The sequence below is a fragment of the Crotalus tigris genome, unplaced genomic scaffold, assembly GCF_016545835.1.
Source record: "Crotalus tigris isolate CLP2741 ecotype Arizona unplaced genomic scaffold, ASM1654583v1 scf7180000018525.42219311030:4301911, whole genome shotgun sequence".
NCBI classification, from domain to species: Eukaryota; Metazoa; Chordata; class Lepidosauria; order Squamata; family Viperidae; genus Crotalus; species Crotalus tigris.
Window position 1 is genome coordinate 4,206,958 of NW_024097057.1, and position 16,037 is coordinate 4,222,994.

The window sequence follows — 16,037 nt, forward strand, 5'->3', positions numbered from 1 at the left end:
TCTGCCTTGGCCCCTTCTCCTCAACGCAACAGGCAAGGCCAGGTCAAAAGACAGAAACCATCACATTGCAGGAAAGTTACTTAATTTTGGAGAATTTACAGCCCCTCCAAATGCTTCCCTATCCCTTTTGAAGGACAGGCAAGGCAGATCCTGGGTGTTCTCACACATTCTACTTTCCTAGGCTATGTCAGAGGTTCGTGTCTCTTAGGTCCTGCTCAAGGCCAGCACTAAAATCCTTTACCTTGTATCCGAGGAGATCTGATGGTGTCCAAGAATCTACAGATCTTATTGTGTTCAATTGTGTTCAATGAGCAGAGTCCCTTTTCCATAGGCAGAGTCTCTACACACCTAAATGTTGGGTTTACAATCTGTCTTTCAGTGGTTAGAGGTCCAGACAGAGATGACGATGGTTGATTTTGTTCCAACTGTTTTTCAGCTTCTAAATTTTTAAAACTGAACATGTACCTTCTTGCATTATATGTGGCCAAAAGGTCTCCATTATTATGGAAGCAGAATCTAAGAGAACTCCACCTTTCTTTCAGTCAAAGGGAGAGGAATTCCAGAACCTATCCAGTCTCTTCTTAAAAAATCTCCAGTGATGAAGGTTTCTGAAGGGAAGCTGTTCCAGAATTGTTCTCACTGTTAGGAAGTTTCTCCTTAATTCAGGTTGCTTCTCTCCTTGATTAGTTTCCACCCATTCTTTTTGTCCTGCCCTCTGGTGCTTTGGAAAACAAATTGTCCTCCTCCTCTTTGGGGCAGCCCCTCAAATATTGGAATACTGCTATCATGTCACCCCTAGTCCTTCTTTTCTCTAGATTAGCCAAACTCAAAAACTTAATTGCATTTGATACTAGCTACTACAACTTTGAATATACGGTGTTGCCTTTTGCTTGGTGATTTGTGGGACAGTGTTCTCCAGATTCAGAGGTGAAATGTTTTCTGACATTTAGACAAGTATGTAGTGCTGTATTTTGACATTTTTTCCTGATGTTTGTTCTGTCCCAGCCTACTTACATCCTTGTTACTTCACAAGGCAACCCCTCTTTTAACAGTAGGCTGGACAAACCAACCCTTTTTATTTGATATACAGTTCTGATCATTTCCCCACAAAACAAAAGCAGCAGAACATTTTTCCAACGGATAGTTTGTTCAAAAGCAAAACAGAGCATGAGTCAAAACAAGAAATAATTCACAGGCAAAACAAACAGACCATGATCCCTTGACACTGAAGTTCTTTGCAAATGGTTACCTCCAGCAATCAGCCCTGCCCACACATTCCCTTTTTGTTAAGCAGCCCCCAAGGCAGGGCTTCTCACTGCTTCTTCCTTCTCCCATTGCCTCCCTCTGATTTACTCGTGTGACCTGTGTCTCTGAGATCTTCCAGGTGTGCTTCCTCCGAGTCTTGACTCATCCTCCCAGCACAGCTGGCTTACAGCTTGATCACGAGTGGAGGGGCCAGGTTCTTCCTCACTTTGTAAGTTTTGTAACTCATCAGACCCCCTCCTCCTCCTCCTCTGATTCCCTGGACGCAGCTGCCGGGATCACAGGAATGTTCCTGATGTTCCTGATATTACTTTTCTGCTTGCCAAAGTGCAGCTTATGAAATACAGCTGGCATCTGAACACCTTGTGCCCTTCCTCCTGATTTAAATATTTAACCTGTGGCTGGTTTGCCGAGTACAACAGCCAGAAAAAAGAAAGCCAGAATGAGACTTTCTTGTTTCAACATGGTTGTTTTCGGCTGGCTGATTGTTCTTTTCATCCTCTTCCTCTATTTCTGGAAGAACCAACGTCCCGCAGGTTTTCCCCCTGGACCACGGAGGCTGCCCCTGCTTGGGAATCTGCTTCAGTTCATTAAGAGGGACCCACTGAAGGAGTTGGATCACGTAAGGCTCTTTAACCATTCTTCCATTAAGCTCCACAGGGTGAATCTGCCGACATTTTTGCTGCTCCAGCAACAACAAAAAGGGTGTGTGTGTTTTTGTTAACTTTTCTACGTGAGATCCAATTTTTGTTTCATCCAGAATTTGGAGAAAAATATTTAGAATCTCGTGGAGATATGAGAATGCCTGTCATTCGATCCAGGGGAATCCTCGTTCCCAATCACATCAAACTATTTCTGAACAATTCATTAGCTCTTTAAAGTGAATTTGGTTCTCCTTCCAAGTTTCCAAATAAAACACTCACCTTCCAAAAATTACTGGAAAAATTTGATATTTTAGATGGCTAAAGAAAGGTGTGGTTTGTCTGCACGAACTAGAGTATTAAGAGGTCTTCCTTCTATGTTTTCTGTTATAATATGGTATACACCCTTTCCTGCTTCTCTCTTTTTTCCCCCTTTCAAAGGTTTTCATTGTATTCTAAAATTAGCTAAGAATGGTCTTCGAGAAGTTCGTCTATTGAAAAACAGTTGGCTAAGAGCTGCAGTGAATTAAATGGTAAACTATTTTGGCAAAGCATTTAGCATTGCCGGGAAAGTCCCTGTCCCAATTCCCCATATCAGCTGAGGTCATTTTAAAAATATAAATAGAAGTCAGTTGCTTTGGACCAGATCCATTTTATTCTGAATTTGAAATCCCCTCCATTCCAAAAACAAAAAACAAAAAAACAAGACTATGACGTGCAGGATGGTAAGATGAACTGTTTTAAATGTATGCCATATAATGTATTTTATCTTGTGCTATTTTTATAGGTCCTGCTCATCACCACTGCAGGTATAACAGTAATATTTTCGTTTTCATGCTGTGCTGTACACAGCACTCAATATTCCAGCATTCTCTCTCTCTTTTTTTTTTTTAAAAAATATGTTAAAATATAAAATACAGAGTAACAGAGTTGGAAGGGACTGTTGAGGTATTCTAGTAGTCCAACCCACAGCCCAAGCAGGAGATCCTACATCAGTGGTTCTCAACCTGTGGGTCGGGACCCCATTTGGGGTTGAACGACCATTTCATGGGGGTCGCCAAACAACACAGTCCGTCATTTTTTTCCCCTTTTCCTTAGCTGTGCTACTCCCTTTTATTCTATTGGCTTTTGAAAGCCAATAGAATAGACTCTCTTGAATAAAGTCTAATTCTATTGGCTTTCAAAAGCCAATAGGAATTTTCCAGGCTGTCTCTGCCCTGCTGAGCCCACCAAAAGTCCCATTCTGCAAACGGTGCTGCACCAGTTGAGTAGTCCTCGACTTACGACCGGTTGAGTAGTCCTCAACTTACGACCGGTTGGGGGTCGCGGCATTAAAAAGGTTGAGAACCACTGCCCTACATCATTCTGGACAAATGGCTGTCCAATCCCTTATTAAAAACTCCAGTGATGTAGACCCGCAACTTCCAGAGGCAAGCCATTCCACTGATTGTTCTCATTGAAAGGAAAGTTCTCCTTAGTTCTAGGTTGGATATCTCTCTACTTTTTGTCCTACCTTCAGGTGCTTTGAAGAATAGGTTGACCCTAAAAAAGCTCCTTTGGGACAACCATGACCCGATGACTGAGAATCTCCATAGACAGGTTGACCTCCTCATCTCTGTGATGACCCCCTCAAATATTGGAAGATTGCTATATCGTCATCCTAGTCCTTCTCTTATAAACAGAGGCCACACGCGTTTTGGGGGGGACCAAGGACTCAGTAAACAATTGATTTATTGACTTCTTTTTTTAAAAAAAAATAGGCATTTTCAAGACTCCTTCCCAACGTTTCAAATCATAATCTAAACATTGCACAAAAGAAGAAGCTAACAAATTAGGCAGAGACTATTTTCTAAACAACAGAAAGTAAAAGGGTAAATATAGTAAATATTCCTGCACTTTCCCATTTGATACACAGTTCATCCTGATCCTTCTAAGAATCTTGAGCAAGATCCTTTGTAAGACTTGAGAAGCAATGCATTTACTCCCAATGACTCACTGGTGAAGATCAGTATAAAGTATCTACTGCCATCTACCAAGAATTCTGGTAGTGTAGAGGTTAGAACACAGCACTGCAGACTACTTCTGCTGACTGCCGGCTGCCAGCAGTTTGGCAGTTCGACCCTGACTAGCTCAGGGTTGACTCAGCCTTCCATCCTGAGGTTGGTCAAATGAGGACCCAGATTGTTGGGGGCAATTATGCCGACTCTGTAAACTGCTTGGAAAGGGCTGTAAAGTACTGTGAAGTGGTGTATAAGTCTAGGTGCTATTGCTATTTCCTTCCTTCCTTCCTTCCTTCCTTCCTTCCTTCCTTCCTTCCTTCCTTCCTTCCTTCCTTCCTTCCTTCCTTCTTTCCTTCCTTCCTTCCTTCCATAATATGCAGCGGTTAGAATGCAGTATTGAAGGCTAACTCACTGCTCACTGTCAGCAGTTCGATCCTGACCGGTTGACTCAGCCTTCCGTCCTTCCAAGGTGGGTCAAATGAGGACCCAGATTGTTGGGGGGTAATTATGCTGACTCTGTAAACCGCTTAGAGAGGGCTGAGAAGCACTGTGAAGCGATGCCTAAGTCTAAGTGCTGTTGCTATCTGCAGTTCTGGCAATCCCCAACATAATCTTATGACAACACTTCAGATGCTTAACAACACAGCTGCATTTATGGATATTTGTAGTGTACTGCATAGCTGTGGTGTTCACTTAACAACCACTGCAAAAAACAACATACAATGGGTCATGTCACCAACCCATTTTTAAGACTGTTATGATTTATGGACCCAATGTGCAGGTTTTGTTCAGGTTGTAAATCAAAACTAACTCTCAGGAGAGTGTTCAAAGAAGGCCCCTGAAGCCAAATAACTATGGCATTTTTGGGGAAAAGAGATGTTCTAAACCTCTGCAAAGGAGAGACAATTTGCATCTGTGGATTATTCAGCCCATGACTGAATAATTAGACTTAATTAGTGTGAGAACCAATTTTTACTCTAGCTGTGAAATGTTGCATCCTGCGTTTTTCCACTGGTAACACTTTCCCATAGCAATGCCAGGTGTGACTCACATCGAGGTTTGCCTTTCCCTGTTCTGTACAAAAATGAAAGTCAGAAGCCATGGACTGCAATTTGTGTTCAACAAACCCAGAAGGATTTGTTTTTACAATCCACATAGGAAGAACAAGCCCATTGTCCTCGTCCAAAGCTTTTTTCAGCCAGCGTGGGATTTTCCAGTACTCTTACACTAGCAGTGTTTCCAAAAAATGAAAGAAACTGGGCGACGGGACAGAAGAAGAGAAGGGAAATCAGAATAATAACATTGGGGAAAACCCAGATAAACCTTCCTCCTGACCATGCTTGGTCAGTCACAAGATGCTGGTGGAGCTGAAGAGGAGAAGTAACAGAAAGGAGGTAGAGGAATAGAGAAGGAAAATATGGTGAGGTGGGGCAGTTCAAAACAAAAAAAGTCAAAAGAGAGGACAGTGACGGTTTGATCCAAGCTCTTCTTCTTTTGCCTGCACTGTATGGATGATGCAATGAAAGAAAAGGAGACAGCACATAGCCACAGATGTTGCTTGGACTTTTAAATCCTCCTCATGGACATTCCCCGATTATTACGATTATTGTTGCTTTTCCTCTTGTGGTTGAAAAGAGGAAATTGCACCCCAGAAAGAATGGTATAAACTTTCCCCTTCTAATATTAAAATAAAGGTATGTTTTGAATTGGGGATATTCTCTTCTGAGAGTTCATTCATAGGCTGGCTTTGCAAATTCTAACAAGTAACTTGCGGTTCACACACACACCACAAAGCCATAAATAATTTAGACATCCCAGTTGCCAAGTTTCTACAGTGTGCTAAGCCAGCCATCTGTAGAAACTGCATGCTGGTGGTGTTGTTCAACCAGCTACAGGAGTCTGTAATTCTTGCCAATGTTTTGGGGAGCTGTTTGGTCCTTGCCATCTTCTGAGAGAAGCTGGCCCAACGTCACCTAGTTGTTGCATGCCTAAGGTGAAACTGGGAGATATCCCAGTCTCCCAGTGTCTATGGAGATTCTGAGTCATCCAGGTCATAGTTATCCCAAAGATGCTTTTTTCACGAGGCAACTGGACTTCCTTGTTTTTCTCTGAAGATGTTTTGCTTCTGGTCCGAGAAGAAGTTCTGAAGAAGCTTCTTGGATGAGAAGCGAAATGTCTTCAGAGAAAAACAAGAAAGTCCAGTTGCCTCATGAAAAAAAGCATCTTTGGGATCCCAGTCTCCCAGTTTCCAGCCTGATGCCATAATCCAGGGGTCTTCAAACTTGGCCCTTTGATGACTTGGGGACTTCAACTCCCAGAATTCCTGAGCCAGCACAGCACAGGTGGCTCAGGAATTCTGGGAGTTGAAGTCCACAAGTCATCAAAGGGCCAAGTTTGAAGACCCCTGTCTTAACCACTGAATTTTTTTCCCCAAGTGGAAACAGTTTTCCTCATTGACTTAAGGGTTAGGGTGCTGGTCTCCTCAGAGTGTGGCACAAAGCAATAAGAAACAAAGCTGTGTAGTTTGCTCTCTTTGTCGGAGGCTGCCAGACAAACATATCCAACCTGATTAACTAGACTGGCGGCCCAGTTGTTCATCGAGTCGCTATTCTAGGCCTTGCTTTCCAAGTACTGTAATGGTTGTGGTATGTGGATAACCAGCATGCCCTTTATTTGCAGGGTTTTTCCATCTGATACTCTGACTCAGTTATTGCTATTACTTAAAGTGCATTGCTCTCTCTCTCTCTCTCTCTCTCACACACACACACACACACAATACCTCACTTTTGAAGGATTGGGATAAGGCAGCATTAACTGAGTGTGCACGAGCATTTTTGTGATGTTAGTTGACCTACGTTTGGTACGCTTCGTTGCGCTCAGTGCAGATGTGATCCCAGATACTGCCATTTGCAAATCATGGTTTCTGGCACCATGCCGCACCACCTTCAACACAGGTGCCATTTTATGCCACTTTCACCAAAGACTTCTACTATGCCCGCTTTCCACCATTCCTACCAACTGCTTGAGAGTTACCAGTTTGGAAGATGTTAGAGCAGGGGTCCTCAGCCTTGGCAACTTTAAGACTTGTGGACTTCAACTCCCAGAATTGGCTGAGGAATTCTGGGAGTTGAAGTCCACAAGTCTTAAAGTTGCCACGGTTGAGGACCCCTGTGTTAGAGTGAAATTGATAGGAATTCTGCCTGTTTCAGGCATGGCCAGGGGACAGTGAGTGACATAGTGTAGGAAGGAGTGCCCCCTCAATGTTCATCGCAACCTCTGCCTAGTGTTAATGACCAGCAACCCAGATTATCTTCTTGGTGAATTTATTCTCGAAAGTACCTGAGAGTAGGACAAGAAGTAATGGATGGAAGCTCATTAAACAGAGACCCAGCCTAGAGCTAAGGAAAAATTTCCTGTCAATAAGAACTATTAATCAATGGAACGGCTTGCCTCTGGAAGTTATGGGTGCTTCACCACTGGAGGTTTTCAAGAGGAGATTGGACAGCCGTTTCTCTGGAATGGTATAGGGTCTGCTGCTTGAGTAGGAGATGGGACTGGAAGACCTTCAAGGTTCCTTCCAACCCTATTATTCTACAGTCTGTGTTCTATCTTTTAACATGCATCTAGCATGCTTCTGAGGGAGATCTCAACCCACGTCCAAAAATAGTGTATTAGGTCAGTAGAATGGAGGAGGAGTTGTTGAGAAGCACAAGGAGTTGTTGAGAAGCATCAGGGGATTCCCTCTTGCTTCACCCAGCACACTTCCTCTAACTGGGCTATATTTGGACAATGAATTAGCATATTTCCAAAACAATGCTAGAGTTTACCTTCCAAAATATCCTGAGTCACTAGCATAGGACATCTCTACAAGTTAGTTTTAAGTGGCAGGCAAAATGCCAGTTAAGCACTTTAAAGCTGGCTAAACTTACCACCCAGATATGCACATACCGTGTGTATCCAAGGGAAATAAACAGTGGTTGGGTTTCCCACTCACTAATGAGGTTGCAAGAAATGCAACTAGAAATTCACCCACAGTGTGGCTGTCCCTAACCTGTCCCAAACACAATATTAATCTTTCCTCGGATTCCCATTTTCACATGGACTTCAAGGGGGTCTCTAAAAGCATATAAAGGCTGGGCTTGCCCATCCCTCTTGAGTGTTTCGAAGAGCATTTCCAAAACAGGTCTACGACAACTCGCCGTGGCCAACTCACTGTGGCCAATTTGCCATGGTCAACTCAGCATGGGACAACTCATTGCTGGACAAGAGTTACACTAATATTGAAAAAATAGTGGAATAGAATCATTAAAGAAAGGATGCCAAAGGTGGGGCAAAATGAAATATGAATGACAAAAATCAAAATAACGTTTTAACTATTTTATTTTATTAGTAAATAGTAAAGTTGAATTGTTGATTTGTGCTTTGGAGAATACTGTGACTCCCCTCTTCTTTGTAGCCACCCCTCAAATACGGGAATACTGCTATTATGTCTCCCCTATTTCTTCTTTTCTTTGGACTAGCCAAACCCGAGTCCTGCAGCCGTTCTTCATATGTTTTAGTCTCCAGGCCTTGGATCATCTTAGTTGCTCTTCTCTGAACTTTTTCCAAGTCTCAACATCTTTTTTTGTGACCAAAATTGGCTGCAGTATTCCAGTACTGCAGTACAAAATTGGCTGCAGTAAGAACAGTTGTAGGAATTGGGTATGTCTAGTCTAGTGAAAAGAAGGACTAGGGGGGACATGATAGCAGTGTTCCAATATTTGAGGGGCTGCCACAAAGAAGGGGGGGTCAGCCTATTCTCCAAAGCATCAGAAGGCAAGACAAGAAACAATGGATGGAAACTAATCAAGGAGAGAAACAACCAGGAATTAAGGAGGAACTTCCTAACAGTGAGAACAATTAACCAGTGGAACAGCCTGCTCCAGAGGTTGTGGGTGTTCCATCACCAGATTTTTTCAAAGAAGAGAGTGGATAATCATTTGTCTGGAATGGTTTAGGATCTCCTGCTTGAGTAGGGGCTAGAACAGGGACCCCCAATCTGTGGGCTGTAGCCCACTAGTGGGCTCTGAGAGATTTGCAACTGGGACGTGGAAACGGTTGGCAAGTGTGTGCCATCTTTGCATGCATCCTCAGTTGCACGAGCAACAGGCAAGCGTATGCATGCTCCATTTGCCTGAGCTGCATGTGCACGTATACACTGCTTAGGCAAATGGAGCTGAGCATGCACAACATTGCCAGCCACTTGCATGAACCATCCCTTCCCCTCACTGGTCTGCAAACAGAGAAACATTGGGTGACTCTCGACTAAAAGACCTCCAAGGTCCCTTCTAGCTCTATTCTGATTAGATTAGATTAGATTAGATTAGATTTTATCCAATTTTTGAACAATTATAGATGTTAAGCTGCCTCCAAATTTTCAGGAATTACTGAAACTAGTAATTGAGCTAAGTAGTGATGTTGCTGGATATTTTTTTTTTTCATTGGTGTTTTGAAGACTTTTTCAAGCTTGGTGGAAAATCAGCTGCAAATTATTATTAGGCATGAAAGAGTTACAATGAGATCTTGAACGGCCTGGGGGAATTTTGGCCTCAGTCAGCTGAACAAGGAGGAGGAGTTTTACAACAGCAGTTGACTCATTACCATCTGATTTTGAGGCTGCTTTGTTGGTCCGGCTGTTAGAAATTCTGTCCGCAAGCTTTGGTTAAGCTCATTCCTGTGTTTGGATTCTTGGAGGTAAGTCCAGATTTTTTCCTGCAGGGAGGGACTTTCTTCCGCATTCCCCAATTCAAGAAGTGGCTTGGTCTGCCTTATGCAGTCATCCCACTATTGCAAATGGCAAAATATACGTTTGAGTGTTTTACTGCTTAGAAAAGTAAATATTTTGCAAACTCGAGATAAGGCAAAGCAACGCTTTTAGGACTTAAATGACCGGCCAAAAGAATGACGTGCAACTGGATAACTTCTTGGCTTGATCAGTGAAGGATGACATGTGGAACTTTATTCTTGCTGTATTAGGGGAATTTTTATTTTTATTTCTTTCTTGTCAAGATGTCTGGGCTACTTCGTTTCAAAGTGATTGAATCATGGTCCAATCACTTCTATGGTTATTACCTTGACATGTATTGCTGAGTGACTTTTTGTGGATTCCTTTTCTTATGTTCAGGAAAAATAAATCAGCTGATTAAAAGGGGTCTTTTAAAGTTTGCCTTTTATTCCCCTACCTCAGTGTTTCCCAAACTTGACAATTTTAAGGCATGTGGAGTTCAGCTCCCAGAATTCTGGGAGTTGAAGTCCTCATGCCTTAAAATTGTCAAGTTTGGGAAACACTGCCTACCTAAATGATTTTTTTTTCTAATTCTTGTTTACAGTTAGATTGAAATGGAATGTAATCTTTTCAATTTCTGCAAAATAACAGTAACGCAAATGGTTCATCCCAAATTGGTTTAAGAAACCATTTCATGGCCATTTACAAGTTTGGAAAACCAACTAAAAATAAGTCCTATAGAATGGGGTGGTCTTACTTACAAGTAGGCATGTTGACACTGTGGTGTCGGAGAAGAATTTTCTAGAATCTAGAGATTAGTAGTGTAAAGCTGTTTTTTGCACAAAAGAAAAATCACGACTGCCTTTTACAATAGTCAACAAACACATTTCCTTTCCTATTGAGAAAAACTGCCAATTCATGGTTTGGAAAAGTTAGACAATGGTTTGGATATCTTAAACCACCTTTGGTCAGGAATGGTGGGTTTTGAGGTCACACGTTGAAGGATTTCCTGGTTTTAGAGGTTCTGCAAAAAAGGTCCTGGTTCCTGTTTGAGGTAGGAAAAGGATTTGGTTTTAGTTGGTTTTGATTTTGATTTTGCTTTTCGTTTCACTTATTGGTTGAGCTTCCTATTGCTTGTTGGGTGACTGTTAATGCATTGTAATGTTGTGGTTTTGTCATGTCCTCAGTGATGATGATCCTGAAAAAATATGTTAATGATTGCTAGTCAGCCATCGTCGAACTGCTGAGTAACTCTGCCTTCAGGAATTTAAAATCTCCCGTTTAACACAAGGACAGCAATAGAGGACTGAAGAGTAGGGTAAAACAAGTTCAAGACATTGGCCATGATGTTGCAATGGAAGGTCCACTCATTATTTGTGTGTCCCAAGTGCAATGCACATAAAAAAAATATGAACGGTTGCAGCCACCATCTTCATTTTTTAATTATTATTATTGTGTTATATAGACACCTTTGGAGACAGAAAGAACCTGCAGATGAGATGTTTAGTGTGCATCTACACAGCCTTTGCCAATCTGATTTGCTGAGAACATAGATGGCTAGGGGAACAAAGATCCAGGGATGAAGCAGGCATTGTGCTATCTATCACAATGTAGGCTTCATAAAAGATAGAATCCTAGGGCTGGAAGGAACCTTGGAGGTCTTCTAGTCCAGCCCCCTGCTCAAGTCAGGAGTCTTACACCATCCCAGTAAAATGGTTGTCCTGTCTATTTTTGAACATCTTCAGTGATGGAGGCAACTTGCAACTCCAGGAGGCAAGCTGTTCCATTGGTTAGTTGTTCTCAGTGTCAGAAAAATTCTCCTTCTTCTAGCTTGGATCTCTCTTTGACAAGCTTCCATCCATTCTTGTTTTGCCCTCTGGTGCTTTGGAGAATAAGTCAACCCTCTGTTCTCTGTGACAGCCCCTCAAGTTCTGGAAGTTATTGTGTCTCCCCTGGTCCTTCTTTTCAATAGGCTGGATATACCTAGTTCCCTCAACCGTTCATTGTCTAGTTTAGCCTTCAGTCCCTTTATCATCTTTGTTGCTCTTCTCTGCACACTTTTCATTGCTTCAATGGTTCGGTGTTTATTGCTGAGGATGCTGGCTAAATGAAGTAAATAAGAGATGGGCTCCTTGTGGCTTGCAGTATGCCCCCCGCCCCGTGCCTTCAAGTATTTCTGCAGCTCACTCTGCTGCTAGATGTTGCAAGAGATGTGGGGATGACAACATTTTTTTCTTGAAATTTCCACATCTTCTAGGGATTTCCCCTGTTTCTGAAATTGCTCCATAGCTGGAGGTTTTCAAGAAAGATGGACAGCCATTTATCTGAAATGGCATGAAGATTCCTATCTAGGGGAGGGGCTTGGACCTCTAAGGTCCCGTCCAATTCTATGATTCTATGATTTTCTTTTTGCGTGTGTAGGTTTCCCCCTCATTTTTAGGTCTGTTGTGCCCATTGTGGCTTCTTTCACAAACTCTGCTTAAAAGTTAGCTATGTGAAGTTTGCAAAGCCGGCCAGGAGTGGCCCAGAGATATCTTGGCTGAGTGGGGTTTGAATCTGGACCTTTTTTGTCCTGACTCCATGCTTTAATTGTTATGTTACGTTGACCTTGGGAGAACAGTGTTTGTGGTTGGAACAACATTTTCAAGGTTTGTGCTGGGACCTAGATATATCTATCTTTCTTTCTTTCTTTCTTTCTTTCTTTCTTTCTTTCTTTCTTTCTTTCTTTCTTTCTTTCCCAGAACCAATTAACGATAAGTACTGAGGTACCACTGTAGTCCAGCTTCTTGCCTGCAGAGTCAGTTCTTAATTAATGAGACAGGAAAGGAAAAATGAAAGTGGAGGTGAAGAAAACAAACATTGAAGCAAATAATTTCTGAACAGGAAGGGTGAAACAGACTGACTCTGTTTGCATTGCTTTGTGGTCTAGAGACCATGGTTAGGTTCCTGATAGGAGATAAAAGGTAACAGTAAACCATGCTAGCCTTCAGTTCTCCAGTCCAAAGTAAACAGTTAAAAAACAAACAAACAAACCCTAAGATACTTAACTTTGATTTACTTTGCTAATTCCCCTCCCTTCTTAAACTGAATAAAAAGAGCTTTGAATTCCCCGCATTATCTAGATAAACAAGGAAACAATTCATGGTATCAAGTTCAACTCCAAAATGTAATAGACAAAGGAGCAATTGTTTCATGGATTCGGTGGGACTGGCTCTTTGGTGTCTTTTGTGATCCTTCACAAAACTCTTTGGTTATGTATAAATGTATAAACTCAGATTGTCGTTTCAAATCACAGAATCACAAAATTATGTACCGGTAGTTGGAAGAAAGGAGGTTGACCATTGATTTAAATCCCTCTCAGTTCAGGAAGTCGCCATAAAGCATCCGTGCAAATCAAATCAAATCAAATCTTAGAGGGATGAAGTCCCACCTTGAATTAAGGAGAAATTTCCTGACAGTTGAGAACAATTCATTAGTGCAGGGGTAGGCAACCTTGGCTCTGGACTTCAACTCCCAGAATTCCTGAGCCAGCCATGCTGAGGGGAAAGGGAGAGGTTTCCAAGCTGAGCCATAATTCTGGGAGTTGAAGTCCACCATAAAAGAGCCAAGGTTGCCTGCCCCAAAGAGCCAAGGTTGCCTGCACCTGAATTAGTGGAATGGCTTGCCTCTCAAGTTCAAAGGCAAATCAGAAGGTCCAAACTGTTCAAATGAGTAAATGGATTTATTGCAAGAACCTGAATTACTAACAGCCAAAGGAAATTGGTGGTACATGGAGTATAAAGTCTCCTGCTAGAGCAGGGGATTGATGAGAAGACCGTCAAGGTCCCTCCCAACCCTGTTATTCTGTGTTCTAGGTGCAGACAACGTCTAGCTTCCCATCCTGACTTCATCTGAGGTGCTTATTAATGGTGGTGTTATGTAAACAGGCTTAATTTGGTTACTCAGTTGACCCATTTTGGGGAATGGCATTCTACAGCACCTCATAAACTAACCAGTCAGGCTGGATTCATGCAACAGGCTAAGCCAATCATTAGATACGTACATTCCTAGATTAAAACTAGCTGTCCTTTGGCTCAGGGATGAGGAAAAATTGGAGGAAAATTCCACTTAGGATTAGGGTTACGTCACCATGAACTCCTAGAGCAAAATGGACATCGCCAACAAACTCGGAGTGCTTGGGTATGGTTAGGAGGGCACTGACTTTTCTAGGCTGCCCTATGTATGTTTCCTGGTAAAATACATGGGAAAATCCCATTGGAGGAAAATTCCACTTAGGGTTAGGGTTACGTCACCATGAACTCCTAGAGCAAAATGGACATCGTCAACGAACTCAGAGTGCTTGGGTATGGTTAGGAGAGCACTGACATTTCTAGGCTGCCCTATCTATGTTTCCTGGTAAAATACATGGAAAAATCCCATTGGAGGAAAATTCCACTTAGGGTTAGAGTTACGTCACCATGAACTCCTAGAGCAAAATGGACATTGCCAACGAACTCAGAGTGCTTGGGTATGGTTAGGAGGGAACTGACATTTCTAGGCTGCCCTATCTATGTTTCTTGGTAAAATACATGGGAAAATCCCATTGGAGGAAAATTCCACTTAGGGTTAGGGTTACGTCACCATGAACTCCTAGAGCAAAATGGACATCGCCAACGAACTCAGAGTGCTTGGGTATGGTTAGGAGGGAACTGACGCTTATCTATGTTTCTTGGGCTGCCCTATCTATGTTTCTTGGTAAAATACATGGGAAAATCCCATTGGAGGAAAATTCCACTTAGGGTTAGGGTTACGTCACCATGAACTCCTAGAGCAAAATGGACATCGCCAACGAACTCGGAGTGCTTGGGTATGGTTAGGAGGGCACTGACTTTTCTAGGCTGCCCTTTCTAGGCTGCCCTATCTATGTTTCTTGGTAAAATACATGGGAAAATCCCATTGGAGGAAAATTCCACTTAGGGTTAGGGTTACGTCACCATGAACTCCTAGAGCAAAATGGACATCGCCAACGAACTCGGAGTGCTTGGGTATGGTTAGGAGGGACTCATTCTGTTACTTATTCTAGGCTGCCCTTTCTATGTTTCATGGTAAAATACATGTGGAAACATCCATTGGAGGAAAATTCCACTTAGGGTTACGGTTAGGTCACCATGAACCCGTAGAGCAAAATGGCCATTGCCAACAATCTGAGAATGCTTGGGTATGGTTAGGAGGGCAGTAACTTTTCTAGGCTCTGTTATCTATGTTTTCTAGTAAAATACATGGGAAAATCCCATTGGAGGAAAATTCCACTTAGGGTTAGGGTTAGGTCACCATGAACTCATAGAGCAAAATGGACATCGCCAAACTCGGAGTGCTTGGGTATGGTTAGGAGGGCACTGACTTTTCTAGGCTGCCCTATCTATGTTTCCTGGTAAAATACATGGGAAAATCCCATTGGAGGAAAATTCCACTTAGGGTTAGGGTTAGGTCACCATGAACTCTAGAGCAAAATGGACATCGCCAACAAACTCGGTGCTTGGGTATGGTTAGGAGGGCACTGACTTTTCTAGGCTGCCCTATCTATGTTTCCTGGTAAAATACATGGGAAATCCCATTGGAGGAAAATTCCACTTAGGGTTAGGGTTAGGTCACCATGAACTCCTAGAGCAAAATGGACATCGCCAACAAACTCGGAGTGCTTGGGTATGGTTAGGAGGGCACTGACTTTTCTAGGCTGCCCTATCTATGTTTCCTGGTAAAATACATGGGAAAATCCCATTGGAGGAAAATTCCACTTAGGGTTAGGGTTAGGTCACCATGAACTCTAGAGCAAAATGGACATCGCCAACAAACTCGGAGTGCTTGGGTATGGTTAGGAGGGCACTGACTTTTCTAGGCTGCCCTATCTATGTTTCCTGGTAAAATACATGGGAAAATCCCATTGGAGGAAAATTCCACTTAGGGTTAGGGTTAGGTCACCATGAACTCATAGAGCAAAATGGACATCGCCAACAAACTCGGAGTGCTTGGGTATGGTTAGGAGGGCACTGACTTTTCTAGGCTGCCCTTTCTATGTTTCCTGGTAAAATACATGGGAAAATCCCATTGGAGGAAAATTCCACTTAGGGTTAGGGTTACGTCACCATGAACTCCTAGAGCAAAATGGACATCGCCAACAAACTCGGAGTGCTTGGGTATGGTTAGGAGGGCACTGACTTTTCTAGGCTGCCCTATCTATGTTTCCTGGTAAAATACATGGGAAAATCCCATTGGAGGAAAATTCCACTTAGGGTTAGGGTTAGGTCACCATGAACTCCTAGAGCAAAATGGACATCGCCAACAAACTCGGAGTGCTTGGGGTGTGGTTAGGAGGGCACTGACTTTTCTAGG

The 16,037-nt window shown here is 42.6% G+C and overlaps 1 protein-coding gene across 4 annotated transcripts in view; it reads left to right on the forward strand.

Moving 5' to 3' along the window:
• Positions 1-750: 750 nt before the first annotated feature.
• Positions 751-16,037, forward strand: part of LOC120312719 (receptor-interacting serine/threonine-protein kinase 2-like) — a 33,629-nt gene continuing 18,342 nt past the window's right edge. For 2 of the 4 annotated variants that reach the window (XR_005557942.1, XM_039353842.1), the window contains exon 1: positions 1,496-1,885. The gene's annotated coding sequence lies outside the window, so the exon portion shown is untranslated. Of the gene's footprint in view, positions 1,475-1,495; positions 1,886-8,823; positions 9,638-16,037 lie in introns of those variants that run through there. The other 2 variants (XM_039353844.1, XM_039353843.1) reach the window with 2 other exon arrangements.